Source organism: Diceros bicornis, chromosome 31 (assembly GCF_020826845.1).
Source record: "Diceros bicornis minor isolate mBicDic1 chromosome 31, mDicBic1.mat.cur, whole genome shotgun sequence".
Taxonomy (NCBI): domain Eukaryota; kingdom Metazoa; phylum Chordata; class Mammalia; order Perissodactyla; family Rhinocerotidae; genus Diceros; species Diceros bicornis.
The window spans coordinates 15,606,209-15,625,113 of NC_080770.1; the positions used below are offsets into that span (position 1 = coordinate 15,606,209).

The 18,905-nt window shown below is 35.5% G+C and overlaps 1 pseudogene; it reads right to left on the bottom strand.

The window, feature by feature from the left end:
* Positions 1-6,285: 6,285 nt before the first annotated feature.
* LOC131395332 (olfactory receptor 5B12-like) lies at positions 6,286-7,216 on the bottom strand (annotated as a pseudogene).
* Between the last annotated feature and the right edge of the window lie 11,689 nt (positions 7,217-18,905).

An 18,905-nucleotide genomic window follows, 5' to 3' on the forward strand; every position in this document is an offset into this window, starting at 1 on the left:
AGCCAACCATCTGAGAACAGGAACAAGACAAGGGTGCCCACTCTCACCACTCTTATTCAACATAGTACTGGAAGTATTGGCCAGAGTAATTAGGCAAGAAAAGGAAATGAAAGGGATCCAAATTAGAAAGGAAGGAGTAAAACTCTCACTATTTGCAGATGACATGATTCCATACATAGAAAACTCTAATGAATCCACCTGAAAACTATTAGAAATAATCAACGACTACAGCAAAGTTGCAAGGTCCAAAATCAATTTACAAAAATTAGTTGCATTTCTATACACTAATAACGAACTAGCAGAAAGAGAAGTCAAGAATACAATCTCATTTACAATCACAACAAAAAGAATAAAATATGTAGGAATAAACTTAACCAAGAGGTGAAAGACTTATACACTGAAAACTATAAGACGTTATTGAAAGAAATTAAAGAAGACGTAAAGTAATGGAAAGATATTCCATGCTTATAGATTGGAAGAAGAAACATAGTTAAAATGTCCGATTAGCTAAAGCAATCTACAAACTCAATGCAATCCCAATCAGAATCCCAATGATATTCTTCACAGAAACAGAACAAGGAATGCTAAAATTTATATGGAACAAAAAAAGACCCTGAATAGCCAAAGCAATCCTGAGAAAAAAGAACAAATCTGGAGGTATCACCATCACTGACTTCAAAATGTTCTACAAAGCTATAGGAATCAAAGCAGCATGGCACTGGCAGAAAAACAGACACACAGATCAACGGAACAGAACTGAAAGCCCAGAAATAAAACATGTCTAACGACAGCAAATTTTCAACAAATGAGCCAAGAATATACAATGGAGAAAGGAAAGTCTCTTCAATAAATGGTGTTGGGAAAACTGGACAGCCACATGCAAAAGAATGAAAGTAGGCCATTACCTTATACCATACACAGAAGTCAACTCAAAATGGATTAAAAACTTGAATATAATCTCAGAAACCATAAAACATCTAGAAGAAAATACAAGTAGTACATTCTTTGACATTGATCTTAGCAGTATCTTTTTGTATACCATGTCTACTCAGGCAAGGGAAACAAAAGAAAAAACAAGCAAATGGGACTACGTCAGACTAAAAAGCTTCTGCAAGGCAAAGGAAACCATGAAAAAAATGAAAAGATAACCCACCAACTTGGAGAAAATATTTGCAAATCATATATCCAACAAGGAGTTAATTTCCAAAATATATAAAGAACTCACACAACTCAACAACAACAAAAAAATGAACAACCCAATCAAAAAATGGACAGAGGATATGAACAGATATTTTTCCAAAGAAGATATACAGATGGCCAACAGGCACATCAAAAGATGTGCAACATCACTAATTATTAGGGAAACACAAACCAAAACTGCAATGAGATATCATCTTACATCTGTCAGAATGGCTATAACTAACAAGACAAAAAATAACAAATGTTGGAGAGGATGCAGAGAAACAGGAACCCTCATACACTGCTGGTGGGAATGCAAACTGATACAGCCACTATGGAAAACAGTATGGAGATTTCTCAAAAAGTTAAAAATAGAAATTCCATGTGATCCAGCTATCCTGCTAGTGGGTGTTTACCCCAAGAACATGAAATCAAGTGTTGAAAGAGATTTATGCATCGCTGTGTTTATCATAGAATGATTCACAATAACCAATATATGGAAGCAAACCAAGTGCCTATCAATGGATGAATAGATAAAGAACACGTGGTGTATATATGTATATATATATATATATATATATATATATATATATATATATATATATATACATATATACATATATACACAATGGGATGCTACTCAGCCATAAAAAAGACAAAATCCTGCCATTTGCAACAACATGGATGGACCTTGAGGATATTATGCTAAGTGAAATAAGCCAGAGAAAGACAAATACCGTATGATTGCATTCATATGTGGAAGATAAACAAACATATGGATAAGAAGAACAGATTAGTAGTTGCCAGAGGGGAAGGGGATGGGGGAGAGAAAAATGGGTAAACAGGCGCATGTATGGTGACTGATAAAAACTAGACTATTGGTAGTGAACACAATGCAGTCTATACAGAAACTACATATAATAATGTACACCTGAAATTTACACAGTGTTATAAGCCAATATGACCTCACTAAAATAATTTTTAAAATAAATAACCTATAATCTTAAAAAAGAAGCATATTAGACACAGCATGAGTAAAATAGTAAAGAGCTCAGTAGAAAATATCCAGGCTAAAAAATGGAGCAAAACAGATAGAAATTAAAGAAAGGAGCATAAGAGACATGAGGGACATGGTGAAATGGTTGGTTATGCATGCTTTGAAGACTAAGAAATAAAGCAGAAAGATAATATGGTAGAAAGAATTCTTAAAGAGATACCTGCCAAGATTTTTCCAAAAGAAAACTTAAAAAGACATCTTTATTAAGTGGGATTTTTCAGGAATCTCTATATTTGAAGAGTACAAACCTACAACTAGAAAATGAATAAATTCTGGATATCTGATGCACAGCATAGTGATTATAGTCTACAATACTGTACTATATACTTAAAATAAAGGGCTTTAGAGACTCTAAGACTCTAAGAGACTACGTCTTAAATGTTCTCAACACAAAAATGTAATGATAATTATGTAACATGGTGGAAGTGCTAGCTAATTTTATGGTGGTAATCATATTGCAATACATAAATGTATCAAATCAACACATTTTCTACCTTAAACTTAAACAATGTTACAAGTCAATTATATCTCAATAAAAAAATAAAAAATAATAAAAATACATCTAAGAACATCATAAAAATAACTATTAAAATAGTTAAAAAGCAGCCAGAGAATAAATAAATATTGTCAAAAAAGTAGCAGTGAAACTGTCATCTAATTTCTCAACAAACGTGATAGAATTCAGAATAACGAAACAATGCCTTTAAAGAACTGAATATAAATACAACCAGAATTTTATAAACAGCTAGTATCTCTTTAAAATGAAGAGGAAATAAAAGCTTTTTCAGATACATAAAGTTGAGACAATCATTTGCCAGCAGATGTGTTCTAAAAGAATTACTAAAGGGGGTTTTGTCAGCAAAAGAAAAATGACTCAAAATGGGTCAATGTAGGTTCATCATTTGTAACAAATGTACCATTCTGGTGAAAAATGTACATAATGGGGAGGCTATGCACGTTTGGAGACTGGAGGTATATGGGAAATCTCTCTAGCCTCTTCTCAATACTGCTGTGAAACTAAAACTGCTCTAAAAAATAAAGTCCATTAAAAATTAAGTTATTGATACATAAAACGTTTATATGACATATGTTTCATGAACTTTATATATATATATATACACACACACACGAGTTTATATGTAAACTACGTATATAAATTTATGAGTATATGCATATTATCTCTATGTGTATATATGTATACATTTTTATATATACAAAAAGTTTTATGTATATAAACTTATAAGTATATGTATATTGTCTCTCTCTCTATATATATATATATATATACCTATGCTGAACTTCCAGAAATAGATCCAAAATAGAGCATTAATATCAAATCTCTCCCTGATTCCTTCACACTGCCTCCCGTGAAATAAATACTATTCTTAACTTTTAAAATAATCCCTAAAATCCACAAATATGTATACATTAGTTAACAACATCCTAAATAACCAAAGGGTAGAAGAATAAATCACAAAATAAAGTAGAAAATACTTTGAGATGAATGAAAATGAAGAACACAACATACCAAAACTTATAATCACCCAAAGTCCAGAGTTTATACTGGAGTTCACTCTTGTGCTGTACATTCTATAAGGTTGAACAAATATACAATGGCATGTATCCATCATTATAACATCATATAGAGTATTTTCACTGCCCTGAAAATTGTAAGTATGGCTAACCCTGCTTTCTTTTGGTTTCCATTTGCATAGAATATTTTTTCCATCCCTTCACTTTCAGTCTGTGTATGTCCTTAAAGTTGAAGTGAGTGTCTTTTAGGCAGCATATAGTTGAGTCTTGTTTTTTAATCCATTGAGACACTCCACATCTTTTGATTGGAGAACCCAGTCCATTTATATTTAAGTAACTATTGACAAGTATGGCATTACTATTGCCATTTTGTTAATTGTTTTCTGGCTGCTTTGTAATTCCTTTGTTCCTTTCCTCTCTTTGTCCCTTCCTTAGGGATTTCATTATTTTCTGTAATGGTCAGCTTAGATTCCTTCCTCTTTATCATTCGTGTACCAACTATAGGTTTTTGGCTTTGTGCTTACCATGAGGCTTATATAAAACATCTTTTATTTATAACTGTCTGTTGTAAAAACTTAACTTCACTGATAACTGACATGTGTGTTGAGGAATAACAAGCAGAGTTTCAGCTTGAAGAAGTCTCTTTAACATTGTTTGTAGGCTGGTCTAGTGATGATGAACTCCTTCAGCTTTTGCTTGTCTTTATCTCTCCTTCAATTTTGAACGACAATTTTGCAGGGTAGAGTATCTTAGTTGGCAGTTATTTTCTTTCTACACTTTTAATATTTCATGCGTCTCCCTTCTGGCCTGCAAACTTTCTGTTGAAAAATCTGCCTACAGTTTTATGGCGGTTATCTTGTTTGTAACAAGTTGTTTTTATCTTGATGCTGCTAGGGTTCTCTTCTTGTTTATAACTTTTGACTCATTTAATTATAGTGAATCTCAGTGTGGGTCTCTTTGAATTCATCTTATTTGGAAATTTCTGAGCTTCTTAGATCTGGATGTCTGTTTCTTTCCCGAGATTAGAGAATTTTTCAGGGATTATTTCTTGGAATAAGCTTTCTGCCTTTGTCTCTCTCTCTTCCCCTTCTGGGACCCCTGTAATGCATATATTGGTCCACACGATGGAGTCCTGTAAGTCCCTTACACTATCTTCACTCTTTCTTATTCATTTTTCTTTTTGCTCCTCTGATTGGATGAATTCTACTGCCATGTCTTTGAGTTCGCTGATCCTTCCCTTTGTTTGATCTAGTCTGCTGATGATCCCTTCTATTGAATTTTTCAGTTCTGTTATTGTATTCATCAGATCTGTGATTCCTGTTTGGTACTTTCTTATATTTTCTATCTCTTTGTTGAAATTCTCACTTTGTTCATGCATGGTTCTTCTGAGCTTAGTGAGTAATTTCATAACCATTATTTTGAACTCCTTATCAGGAAAATTACTTAGCTCCATTTTATAAAGTCTCTTTCTTGAGTTTTATCTTGTAATTTTGCTTGGAACATATTCCTTTATTTCATCATTTCCTTTGACTCTCTGTGTTGGTTTCTGCACATAGGTTAAAATAACCACCTTTCCTAATCCTAACAAAATGGGCTCATGTATCAAACGAGCCTTATGGATCAGCCCAGCATGACCTCTCGGTTGTCTCTCGTTTGAGAGATTTGTGATTGTCCAAGCTGCCTTCTTTGTTCTTTGTGGTTCCCTGTTGTTGATGATGTGCCAAAATCTGTCAGTGTCCCAAAAGGGAGGATCTCAGTCAGCATGTAGATGCAGGCTCATTGGAAACCAATCCCTCAGGCAATATTTGGGAGAGTAGCATATAGATAATTTTTAGAGACAAACAAGGAAATTGAGCTAAATAAAGATGCCCATATAATGACATTTATTATCATTGAAAAGGAACAAAACAAACAAACACAGAAAATCTGCAATAATAGACCTATACCCAGGATGTTTGGAACCAATTTTAAGTATGATAAAATGAAATACTTCATGTAAAAATTTTTAAAATTAAAAGATCACATATGTAGGAATTACTTCTATTAAAAATTAATAGGTTCAAATTTAAAAATGTATTATCAGACACTAAAATCATTGTTTTAAACTACCATATAAAAATATACTAATCCCATTTATCTCTTGAACTCATTCTTCTGTCCATTCATGTGTGTGTGATTTACCTGGGGTTTGCATGAATGAGGTATATGTGGGAATGTACTTAAATATACATGTGACTGTAAGTGTGAATATGGGAGTGTGGATGATTTTGTAAACAAATGAAATAATGAAATGTAAATAAGGAGAAATTTTAAAATAATAATTGTGAGTACATGTTAATTCTTCCTAAGCTGTTACTCCTGAGGTCTCATATTTGAAAGACATTTGCTTTGTAGACGTAATAAGGAACTGAGTGAAAGTACTTCAGGAATTTACAAAATTATTGGTCAAGCAACTTAATATTTTCCAAATTTAGATCTGAGCTGTATGAAATTGTCTTAATGTTGATTCTGTATGATTAAAATAATCTTATAAAGGACTTTGCCTTCCTGACAGCTTTTTTAAAGAACTCTTTGTTACTCTGGCTGTAGACCAGTGGATTCAGCATGAGAATGACTATGGCATAAAAAACAGATGCCATTTTGTCTGTGTCCATGGAATTCCTGGAGCTGGTCTGAAGTTACATGAAGATGCCTATTCCATAGAAGATGGAGATAGCAATGAGGTGGGAAGCACAGGTGAAAGAGGCCCTTCTGGCACCCTTCAGATGAGTGCATCCTCAGGATGGTGATAAATATAAACAAGTAGGAGATCAAAATGACCAAGATAGAAAAGAGGATATTGATGCCCACCAAAATAAAGAAATACATCACACTGATGTAGCTGTCTGAGCATAAGAGAGCCAGCAGAGGACGAGCATTGCAGAAGAAGTGATCAATCACAGTGGATCTGCAGAAAAAGAAGCTGAATATGTCCCCAGTGTGGGTGGAGGCCTCCAGGAAACCAAGGTCATATGATCCTGTGACTAGACATACACACACCTTTGTTGTCATGAAGGTGGTGTAATGTATTGGTTTACACACTGCTGCCTAGTGGTCATAGGCCATTGAGGTCAAGAGAAAACTTTCCGCAATGAGAAAGACTGCAAAAGAGAACATCGGAACAGCACATGCATTGTAGGAAATGACCTTCTTTCCCATAAGGAATCCAGCTATCACTTTGGGAGTAGCAGCTGTGGAGTAACCAAAGTCTGATACAGAAAAATTACTGAGAAAGAAGTACATGGGAGTGTGGAGATGAGTCCAGCAAGATCAACATGATCATCCCCAAGTCCCCAACCAGAGTGATGAGGTAAATGAGAGTGAACATTATAAAGAGTGGGATCTTCAATTCTAGGTCATTAGTTATGCCCATAAGAATGAATCAGTCACCTCCATACTGTTCTCCATTTGAGTCTTTGTGGAATACGTCAGTGCTCTATAGGAATTAGAAAAGGGAATCTCGATAGTAACTGCTTAAATCCATGATTATGTCTGATGTATAACTTACATCAGTATTCTCTGAATTTAACATGGGCATAACAACAAAATGTAATTTAAAAAATTGATAGAATATAGATTGTTCTAGCTAACAGTATTTTGGAGATAATATAACCCAATCTTCTATCCTAGTAAATGATTGAACTAAAGTCCAGATATGGAGTGACGTGCAAAATCACAGGAATACTACTGATGGGTTTATGTTAGCCTCCCAATTCAGATTTTCAAAGCCTAATACAGAATATTTGTATAATAAAGTAAGTTTAGTGTAATTTCTTTCACTTGAATCACCATTTTGCAGTCATCTCCATTGTATCAATCTCGGTATTACATGCCAGCAAATGATAGTCTAATATATTGTGTTATAGCCTTTGATATCTCACAGGATAACAGGATACATAGAACGTGTAATTACCACACAGTGGAATACTATAGAATTTCTTGTACAAGGAATAAAGACATCTAGAGAATAAAAGTTAAAATTATGAGTTCAGAGTAAGAACATCTGGATGCAAACTCTAGCTCCACCATATAACGGAGGGCTGACCTTGGGTATTGCTCAATATCACTCAGCCATCAATTTTCCCTTGACCTCATCAACAAACTGGATGGATAATGCAAACTGACGCTGTAAGTTCTTACACATCATGACTAGGACATAATGATTGATCTTTGTATGGATTATGTTAGAGGATAGGTTGTATGTGTATTGGGTTATGTTGTTGACTAACTATAAATTCCAGAGGGCGCAGTGGTAATACTTTAGGAGTTGGGCAGGAGTGGAAGCTGGGGTCAGAAGAAAGGATATAAGGAGATACGGGCAGTATTTAATAGGGATTGAGGGCTGATCTGCAAATCCACAGCTCCATGGTGAGTGACACAGCTATAAATAGAACAATCAGATTAGTCCTAAAGTCTCCAGGTGAACAGTGACAATCAGGCTATAAGATTGGGAGTGGGAAGGGAGGGTGAAGTTCTTGATAGAATATGCAGTGTTCCTTGCTTCCTCTTTACTCCTGCTATTGGTGAAGTAAAGGCCACTGGAGAGGCAGTAATATCCAAAGAAGGGCACCCTCATGGTCTCTCATCAACCTACTGACCTCAATCAATATGTGCATAAAGATGCCCCTAAACCTGGCAAAACAATGTACTGAAAAGCCTCTCTTTTTTTACAATCTTCTTGTCAACAAAATGAAGAAGTGGATTTTAATCCAACACTTTCCTAGGGAAAAAACATAGTTTTAAGGTCACTTTTGTGATCAAATAAATCTAATGATAAGAATAAAAACCCCTTGAGGGGGCTGGCGCCATTGCCTAGTGGTTAAGTTCAGCACACTCTGCTTCAGTGGCCTGGGTTCAGTTCCCAGGCATGGACCTACACCACTTGTCAGTGGCCATGCTGTGACGGCAACCCACATACAAAATAGAGGAAGATTGGCACAGATGTTGTTAGCTCAGGGTGAATCTTCCTCAGCAGAAAAATAAAAAATTCCTTGAGGCATTGTTGATCTCTTATCATTATTGTCCAAAGGTAGAGAACTTTTTATGGGTTGGAATGAAGCATCCTTGGTGCTCAGGAAGTAATTAAAAAGTGAAATCTTCCTGACAAGATACTCTGTGCCCCCAGTACAAATCTCATTCACTCTTAAAAGAATAACACAAGTTTCAAAGTGTCCATGAAGTCTTCAGTATTTCCTCCTCCTTAGACACCAGCTTGCCATTGTAATCTGTAGAGCACCATTTATCACCTTGTTACTCATAAATAATTTGCCTTGCCTAATTTAAGCTTTATCTTCCCATATAGACAATCAATTCTGTAGAAGTGTATATCAGAACTTTAATAATGACTTAAGCTATGATAACTTGTATTTATTGTGCACTTGTTATTTTGGGGGCACCACATGCACACTAACTTGTATTAATTTATCATGAGATCATGTGAGATACTATGCCCATTTCACATGCGGGGACACTGAAGCTTGCTGACAATGAGTTACATGCTGAAGACCATAAAGCTAGGAAGTAGCGGAGTTGGAGTTTGAAACCACGTCATTTTGAATCAAAGCCTGAGTGCTTAATCACTAAGGAATACTCCCTTAATATTTTACATATAATCTAAACTGCCTACCCCAGCCCTGAACACAAAAAAGTTACTCATTATATTGCCTTATTCATGACTGACTGATGTGTTGAATGTCATGTGGAGCCAATGAGGGGAAATAAAAATCATGGTCTTGGGAATCAAATATACTTATTAGTTAGTGTGAAATTGAGCAAGTAACCTGTCTTTCTGAATCCCAGCCAAATGACAAGAACTATGTCCATAAATATTTACAATCAACTTCCTCTCCCCTCTCTCCAATAAAAAAATCTATCTACTGTTAAAAGGAACATAATTTTTTAATAACATTAATCATTAAGCCACATAAAGAGCTGAAATCTGTTCATACATTCATTCAACATTCATTCTCTTTTCAAGTACTAAGTAAATTTTTACGGTAAACCGGGTTGTGTGCTAATTCTACAGCCTACAATGATACAAAACACATTCCTTGACCCCAAGAAGGGTAGTGAACCAAGACAGACATATAAAATGATGACCATTATGGGATATTCTTATTTTCTATTCCCAAGCAGACAATATTGTTTTTGTCTCTCAGGCAAGTGTGATGGGAAGATGATCTCATTTACATATAGTCCGCCAGTCACTTCATCTAATAGTTAACCAATCTGGGTGCCCAATGACAGTAAATCTTCAGAATTATAACTGAAGTCCAGATCTCCTCATTCCCATAAATCATTCTGTTTTGTGTGATATTTACACCTCTTCCCTTGGGGCATTATTATAATTGGTTTATTAGCCTGGTTTCCCCTCGTTTAATCCTCTTCATTCCTTCTCTTTTTTATTAATGTTGTTATATGCTTTCCAGAGTATAGTAAATTTTCAAATTTAGACCCCATTTGATGGTCTCAAAAATCCTGTGATTAGCCAAAATAGCTAATATTACCATGCTCCAAAAGAAAAAACTGAAATTGAGATAGGTTTAACAACTTGTCCAAGTTACACAAGCTCCTACGTAGCAAAGCAGGGACTTACAACTTTCTTGTTCCTTTAGTTTTTGTCACATGATAAATATGTATGTTCCCTAAGGATCTCTATGGTGTTTGTAACATGTATTCTCTCATTATAAATCACAGACACATAAAAACAAACTCAAAACCATCAATATTAAGTTCTGATAAACCGAGGGAGAAATGGCTGCCTTGATGTATTTTCTTCTTTGCCTCTGTCCCTGCAAATCTATACAGACTGTAGATTTGATCTAGAGGCTTACCTTGCTCCCTGTACAATGTAACAGGCAAATCCAGCACATTCACATGTGAGTCTCAAATTAGAAATTTGGTCCGTGAAAAAAGTAAATACCACATTGAGATGTTTTCTTTAGTGTTTAGACAAAAGGGTAAAAGTTCTCCAGAGCAAAGAGTTATTGAGAAACAAATAATTATTTTCCTTGGAAGTAACTAACATGCATTCTATTGTTATATCTGCTGGTTCCTCTTCTCAGATAGGCCACTTAATTCCTTAGAGCCCCTATATGTTCATCTATAAAATGGAAATATTGTAAAAGTAGCCCCCAACAACATCCACCCTGAAAGACTGCTGTGGTCATGAGAGAATAAGAGAGTCCCTATAAAGTCTTATACCTGAAAAGGGGTGATCATCATAAACATAATCAAAGTCATTATTATTTGTAGATATTTCCCTGGTCATTATTGCAGGATTTCAGTAAATCTCAGTTTGGAGGAAGGTCATCATTGGTATTAGACAATTATTAACAATCAGGTGAAGGACTGAAGGGGCTCTGAGAGTCAAGGGGCTCTGGCACTTGGCCTGGTACCTCTAAAGTGAGACCCAGTGGAGTCATATGGGCACTTGAAAGGTTTAAGACTGGGAACCAGGAGGGGGTTATATGATCATGGAACTCTCAAGGGACAAAGCCCCCATGAGGGCAACAACAATGCCTTATCTCACACACTAGAGAACAAGTGGTTAAAGTGTCTATAGACATCCAGTTCTGCTTGTTGATGGATGTCATGAGAGTGTTTATGTTACTTGTACTAATTCTCTTTGATAATGTAAAAACAAAGTTACAGAATTACCTCTAGGGCAGAAATTTGACATGAACTTGGGGGGATAGGGACATAGGCTATGTCATTAAACAAGCTAAGTGGATCCCAGAAATTTATTGCATACTTAACTCACCTTAAATATTTGCACCATTGATAACTGCTTGTTGATCCCAAATGAGTGTTAGACACAGTCTTGGGCCCTGGGTGTACATATCCATGTGAAACAAACATGGTTCTTAGTCTCATGTATTTAAATTGAGTAAAGTTGAATTTTGTCAAATTCTTTTTCTGCATCTGTTGAGCTGATCATACGACTTTTACCCTTCATTTTGTTAATATGGTGTATCACATTGATTGACTTGCAGATTTTGAATTATCCTTGTATCCCTGGAATAAATCTCACTTGATCATGTTATATGATACTTTTAATATATTGTTGAATTTGGTTTGCTAATATCGTGTTGAGGATTTTCGTCTATGTTCATCGGAAATGTTGGCTTGTAATTTTCTTTTTTTGTGTGTCCTTGTCTGGTTTTGGTATTAGGATAATGCTCACTTCATAAAATAAATTTGGAAGTGTTTCCTCCTCTTATATGTTTAAAAAGAGTTTGAGAGGCATTGGTATTAATTCTCCTTTGAATGTTTTGTAGAATTGACCAGTGATGCCATCTGGCCCTAGACTTATGTTTGTTGGGAAGTTTTTGATTACGTACTTACTAGCAATTGGTCTGTTCAGATTTCCTATGTCTTCCTGATTCAGTCTTGTACATGTATGTTTCTAGGAAATTATTCATTTCTTCTAGGTTGTCCAATTTGTTGTTGCATAATTGTTCATAGTAGTCTCTAATGATCCTTTGTATTTCTGTGGTACCAGTTATAAAATATCTTTCATTTCTAGTTTTATTTATTTGAGTAGTCTTTTCTTCTTGGTGAGTCTAGCTAAAGTTTTTCAATTTGGTTTATCTCCTCAAAGACCTACCTGTTGCTTTCTTTTGTTCTTTTTTTGTTTGTTTTTGGGGTTTTTTGTTTTTCTCGGGTTTTTTTGGGGGGGGAGGTAAGAGAGATTGGCCTGTTGCCAGAGTTCCTCTTTCTGCTCAAGGAAGATTGACCCTGAGCTAACATCTGTGCCAACCTTTCCTGTATTTTGTATTAGGGTCACCACTCCAGCATGACTTGAAGAGTGGTCTAGGTCCATTCCCAGGACCCAAACCCATGAACCCAGGCCACGGAAGCAGAGCACACCAAACTTAACCACTATGCCACCAGGCCAGCCCCCAGCGGTTGTTTTAATTGATCATTTCTATTGTCTTTTTAGTCTCTATTTCATTTATTTCCACTCTGAATTTATTTATTTCCTTACTTCTACTAATTTTGGGCTTCATTTGTTCTTCTCTTTCTAGTTTTTTGAGGAGTAAAGCTAGATTATTTAAGATTTTTCTTATTTCTTGAGGTAGGCATTTATTGCTGTGAACTTCCCTCATAGAACAGCTTTCGCTGCATCCCATAAGTTTCATTATGTTGTATTTCCATTTTCATTTCTCTCATTTATCTTTTTTTTGTGTGTGTGTGAGGAAGATTAGCCCTGAGCTAACATCTGTTGCCAATCCTCCTCTTTTTAGTGAGGAAGATTGGCCTTCAGCTAACATCTGTGCCAATCTTCTTCTATTTTTTTTTATATGTGTGATGCCTGCCACAGCATGGCTTGATGAGTGTTGTGTAAGTCCACACCTGGGATCCGAACACACAAATCCTGGGCTGCCAAATTGGTGCACATGAACTTAACCACTATGCCACTAGGCCAGTCCCTCATTTATCTGTTTTTTGATTTCTCTTTTTATTTCTTGTTTGACCTATTGGTTGTTCAGTTTAATCACATTGTTTATCTATTCTGCTTATCTCTATATTTTATTGGATAGTTAATATAACACATTTTCAATTGAAGTAATTACTGTTACGGAAGTTCTGTATTTTGCCACTTAGCAATTTGTTTTCTGTGTTTCTCAATCATTTTTTTCCTCCATTATTACCTTCATTTATGTTTGGTTGATTTGTGTAGTGTAAAATTTTAAATCTCTTCTCATTTTATTTCCTGTATATTTTTAGTTTATTTTCTTAGTGGTTACTCTGGGGATTACAATTAATATCTTGAACTTAAAATATTCTAGTTTAAATCAATACCAACTTATATTCAATGGTATAATAAAATTATGTTCCTATCCAGCTATATCTCTCCCCGTTTACATTTTTATTGTCACAAATTACATCTTTATACATTTTCTGATCATTAACATGTTTATAATTATTTTTATGCATTTGTATTTTGAATCATACAGGAAAAATAGAGCAGTTACATACCAAAAATACAATAATACTGGCTTTTCATTTACCTTTATAGTTACCTTTATATTGTTCTTTATTTCTTGTATGGCTTTGAATTACTATCTAAAGTCCTTCTATTTCAGTCTAAAGGACTTTTTTTCTTTTTAAGAAATTCTTGTAGGACACATCGACTAGAGATAAACTGTCTGGCTTTATTTATCTGGGAATTCTTTAATTTCTCTTTCATTTTTTGAAGGATAGTTTTACCAGATATAGAAATTTTAGTTGACAAGATTTTTTTTGATTACTCTAAATATTTTATGTCACTGCCTTCTAGTTTCCATGGTTTGTGATGAGAAGCAAGCTATTAATCTTATTAAGAATCTCTGGTATGTGACAAGTCACTTCCATCTTGCTACTATCAAGACTCTTTTTGTCTTTGGCATTCAATAATTTGATTACAATGTGTCTCAGTTTGTAATTCTTGGTGATATCCTACTTACAGTTTGATGAACTACTTGGAAGGGTAGATGCATGTTTTTTAATTAAATTTGGGGAAATTTTAGCCTTATTTCTTCAAATACTCTTTCAGCCCCTTCTCTCTCCTTTCCTTCAGGAACTCTCATTATGCATATTTTGGTACACTTGATGGTGATCCAAGGGTCTCTTTAGCTCTGTTCAGTGTTTCTTCATTCTTTTTTCTTCTGTTCCTCACACTGGATTAATTCAATTGACTTATTGTTAACTTTGTTAGTTCTTTCTTCTTCCCCCTCAAGTAATTGTCAAAACCGTCTAGAGAACTTTTTATTTCACTAGTATGTTTAGCTCCAGAATTTATATTCAGTTCCTTTTTATCATTTCTATCTTTTTTCAGATATTCTCTATTTGTTCAGACTTTATTGTCCTGGATTCCTTTAGTTCTTCGTCCATGATTTCCTTTAGTTCCTTGAGTATATTTAAGACAGTTAATTTAAAATCTTTGTTGAGTCATACCAATGCCTGCACTTTTTCAGAGACAGTTTCCATTAATTCTTTTTATTTTCTCCTGAATGGACACACTTTCCTTTTTCTCTGTTTGTCTCTTAATTTTTGTTAAACATTAAAATTAATTTTCTTAATTTTGTTGAAAACTAGACATTGTGAATATACAGTGTGGTAACTTTGGAAATTAAATTCTTCTCCCTTATGTTTCTTTTGTTGTTCTTTTTCTGCTGCTGGTTGTATTTGTTTGTTTAATAAATTTTCTAAACTATTTACTGACTGTGTGTTTTGTGTGTGGTGTCTGAAGTGTCTGTCCCTTTAGCTTGTGCTGAGTTACCAGTTTGACAGAGATTTCCTTAAACATCATGCTTAAGTTGCCATTTTCATGGCTCAACATTTACTTGGTTTCTGTACTTTTGAATGGTTTCCAGAATCATTATGATGAAAGCTTTATTCTGAAAGTTTTTGCTTTTTTTTTTTTTTTTGGTGTTTCTATGGAATGACAGGCCTTTATGATCTGTATTCTTTCATTTTTTTCTGCTTCTCTCTTGTAAAGACACTGGTTCTTGCATTTGGAGTTCATTGATTAGTCCATGATAATCTACCGTGCTCATGCCATTAAATTAGTAACAATTGCAAAGTCTTTGGTATATAGGGTAACATTACACATTCCAGACAATAGGATCTGATATTTGGGGGTCATTATTCAGTGCACTACAGATTTGTTTCTCACATATGACAGTACAAGTTCAGAACATGGGTTGTCTGGGGAGAGGAAGAATTTCTCCAAGAGGTCACTCAAAAACACAGGCTGATGTAGGCTTCACCATCTGTAGCTGCACCTGCTGGTACATTAAGTCTCCTCAGTCAGTGTAGCAGAAGAAACAACTGGAGGGTTTTTTATCAACTTCGACCCACCTAGAAATGACACATATCATTTCATCTGACAATCTACTGTCTGCCACTAGTCATGTCTCAGCCCAGCTGCAATGGGCTGAGAACATGTAAAGCAGCATATGGAATGTTTCAGCAACTCTATTCTTGTGACCTATGCTATATAAATTATTTCACAAATAATGAAATATTAATAATTTTCCTGACAGAACAAATGATACGTGGTAGACAGTGTGCTCAACTTTGTAACTATGTCAGGTTAAAATCTTGAAAGTACATGAATGTTACATGATGTTATTATCTCCCTCTTTAAAGATGAAAAGCTGAAATTTGACTAGGTTAAATCACTTTCTTGAATTTGAAGACAATCAACCTGAGTTCACTGAAAAAATTTGTAACCATGACACTTCTCTGTACTGAGAAAGATATGATAAGTCTGCTTGGAAGTGCAGACTCACGGGTGACCGTGCAGAGGAAAGAATGGATCTACCTTCTTTGTCGGAAAAAAACATGAACATGAAATAAAACCAAAATAAAAATTTTAAGACCTTTATAATAACGAGTGCTGTCAAAAAAGTGAAGTAATTGTAACACAATCCTGGTGGGAATGCAAAATCAGTGCCACTTCACAAAATAGTTTGTCAGTTTCCATTCGATTAAACATATACTTACTATCTGACCAAGCCATCCAACTCATAGATATTTACCCAAATGAAATGAAAACCTATCTTCATGCACAAAAAAAAAAAAATAGGCAAATGTTTAGATAGGCTTTATTCTTAATTTTCAGATACTAGACCCAACAAAAATGTCCCTCAACTGGAAAATGGATAAACAACTTGTAATGTCCATGTAATGAACTATTATCCAGCAACAAAAAGAGATTTTACTACTCATATGTTGTTGATTGAATTGTGTTCCCCAATATTTATATATTAAAGTCCTAACCTTAGTACCTCAAAATGTGATCGTGTTTGAAAATAGGGTCTTTACAGATATAATTAGTTAAGACGAGGTCATACAGCAGCAGAGTGGGCTCCATTGACCTTAAACAATTAGGCAGCCAGTTATTTCTCTGGTAAAAATGGGTTTATTTGGGATCAGCAAAGAATTGCAGCTCAGGGTCTGCAACTATGACAAGTCATCTGTGAGTTTCCCAGCAGCAAGGGAGGAGAAACTCTTCTACAGAGGGGAAGAGGAAGTTGGAAGGGCTATTGTAAACAAAGATGTCAAGGTGTAGTGGCTTTTCATTGGCTTAGTTGTGACAGTTTCTCATTGGCTGAGCTTTCTGCCAGTCAAGAAGAGGAAGTCCCTCTTCTTCCTGTTGGGATCTGCCATCCAAATAGGGTGTGAGAACTCCCCCTTTTGGCCTCCCAACTCCAATTTAATGAGGTTTCTGTTTATCATTTGACAGCTCCTAATTCAATATGACTGTCTTTATAAAAAGGAAAAATTGGAGACATATACACCCAGGGAGAACATCACGTGAAGATGAAGATAAACATTGGGATGATGCAGCAGAAGTCAAGGAACACCAAAGACTGTCAGCAAACCACCCAGTAACTAAGAGAAAAACATGAAACAGATTCTCCCTTATAGCCTTCAGGAGGAAGAAACAGAACCAACCCTGCCAACACTTTGATCTCAGACATCCAGCTTCCAAAAATGTAAGACAATTTTCTGTTGTTCACTCTGTGCAGTTTGTGATACTTTTTAATGGCAGCTTTAGGAAATTAATACAGGTAACAATATGGATGGATCTCAAATGCACCATGCAAACCAAAAGAAGCCAGAGTCAAAGGCCACGTATGTTAGGATTTTATTTAAATGACATTCATGCTAAGGCAAAAAGATATGAACAGAAAATAGTTTAATGTTTGCCATGGCATTGAGTAGGAAAAGAGGTTGACCACAAAGAAGCTCAGAGGTCTTGTTTAGATAGTGGAACTCTACTACTTTGTGATCATGTATAGTGGCCACATGATATAAATTTGACCAGTCTGTTAGAACTATACGCTAAAAACTCTGGATATTACTGTTTGTAAATGATACTTTAATTAGAAATTAGGAGAAAAAAGAAATGAGTAAGACACACGTGTGCCACCTCAACATATCCAGCTAGGTCTCCACAGGCAATTTAATTGTTTTTTCCCTTGGAAAGTGGGATAAAAGCTATCTGTCCTCATGGGGGACATCCCCAAAGAGCTCCATGTGTCTATAACTCCCTCTTGATTCCCATGAATTAGCCTCTAAAATCCCCAGTATATTTCAACCTGACATCATTTTAGAAGGACCAACTGTGTGCTGAGTCCTTTTAGCCATCAATTATTCATCTGAATGTTAACAGTTGTTAGTACATGCTGCGCTTTCCTCCCATCCCCAAATCCTGACCTGAGGATTTGCTATGAACCCCTAATCATGGCCAGGAGAAACACCTTAAGATGAAAATTATATTGATTGACTTTAAAATGATAACCCCTCAGCAAGGTGTTTTATAGAGCTTCCCTCATTTTCTATTCACAGACACAATTCCTTGAATTATGTGAGAGAAGTAATTTTATTCTATATTTTACAGATAAGGAGAAGATAAGAGACTCCTCCAAGGATACACAAAGAATTCATGGTGGATTCAGTACTTGAACACAGGTTCCAGGCTGCATGTTGTATTCTTCCCCTCATCTTTACTGCCTTAGAGACCTTGGAATTTTTTGACCAGTACCTGGTAGAGAACATTTCTAACAGTATGTATGTGTTATTCTATGGCTGAATTTCTGATTTTGTACTCACTATTCAGGATTCACTGTCTTTCTTTTTCCAGCAGCAAGGTAAGGTTCTATATTTCATATACACTTTTAGTGAGAAGTGTAATTCATGCAAAAGCAATAGGGCAGCTATTTCTACTATGAGTTATTTAAGCCCAAAAATTAGTTTTTTTAAAATATTTTGTTACAGCAGTGAGTTGAGGCTAGACATAAGTATAAAAACTTCCATCAGGGGGCCGGCCCCGTGGCTTGGTGGTTAAGTGCGTGCGCTCTGCTACTGGCGGCCCGGGTTCGGATCCTGGGCACGCACTGACGCACCACTTCTCCGGCCATGCTGAGGCCCTGTCCCACATACAGCAACTAGAAGGATGTGCAACTACGACGTACAACTATCTAGTGGGGGGCTTCGGGGGAAAAAAAGGAGGAGGATTAGGCAATGGATGTTAGCTCAGAGCCTGTCTTCCTCAGCAAAAAGAGGAGGATTAGCACTGATGTTAGCTCAGGGCTGATCT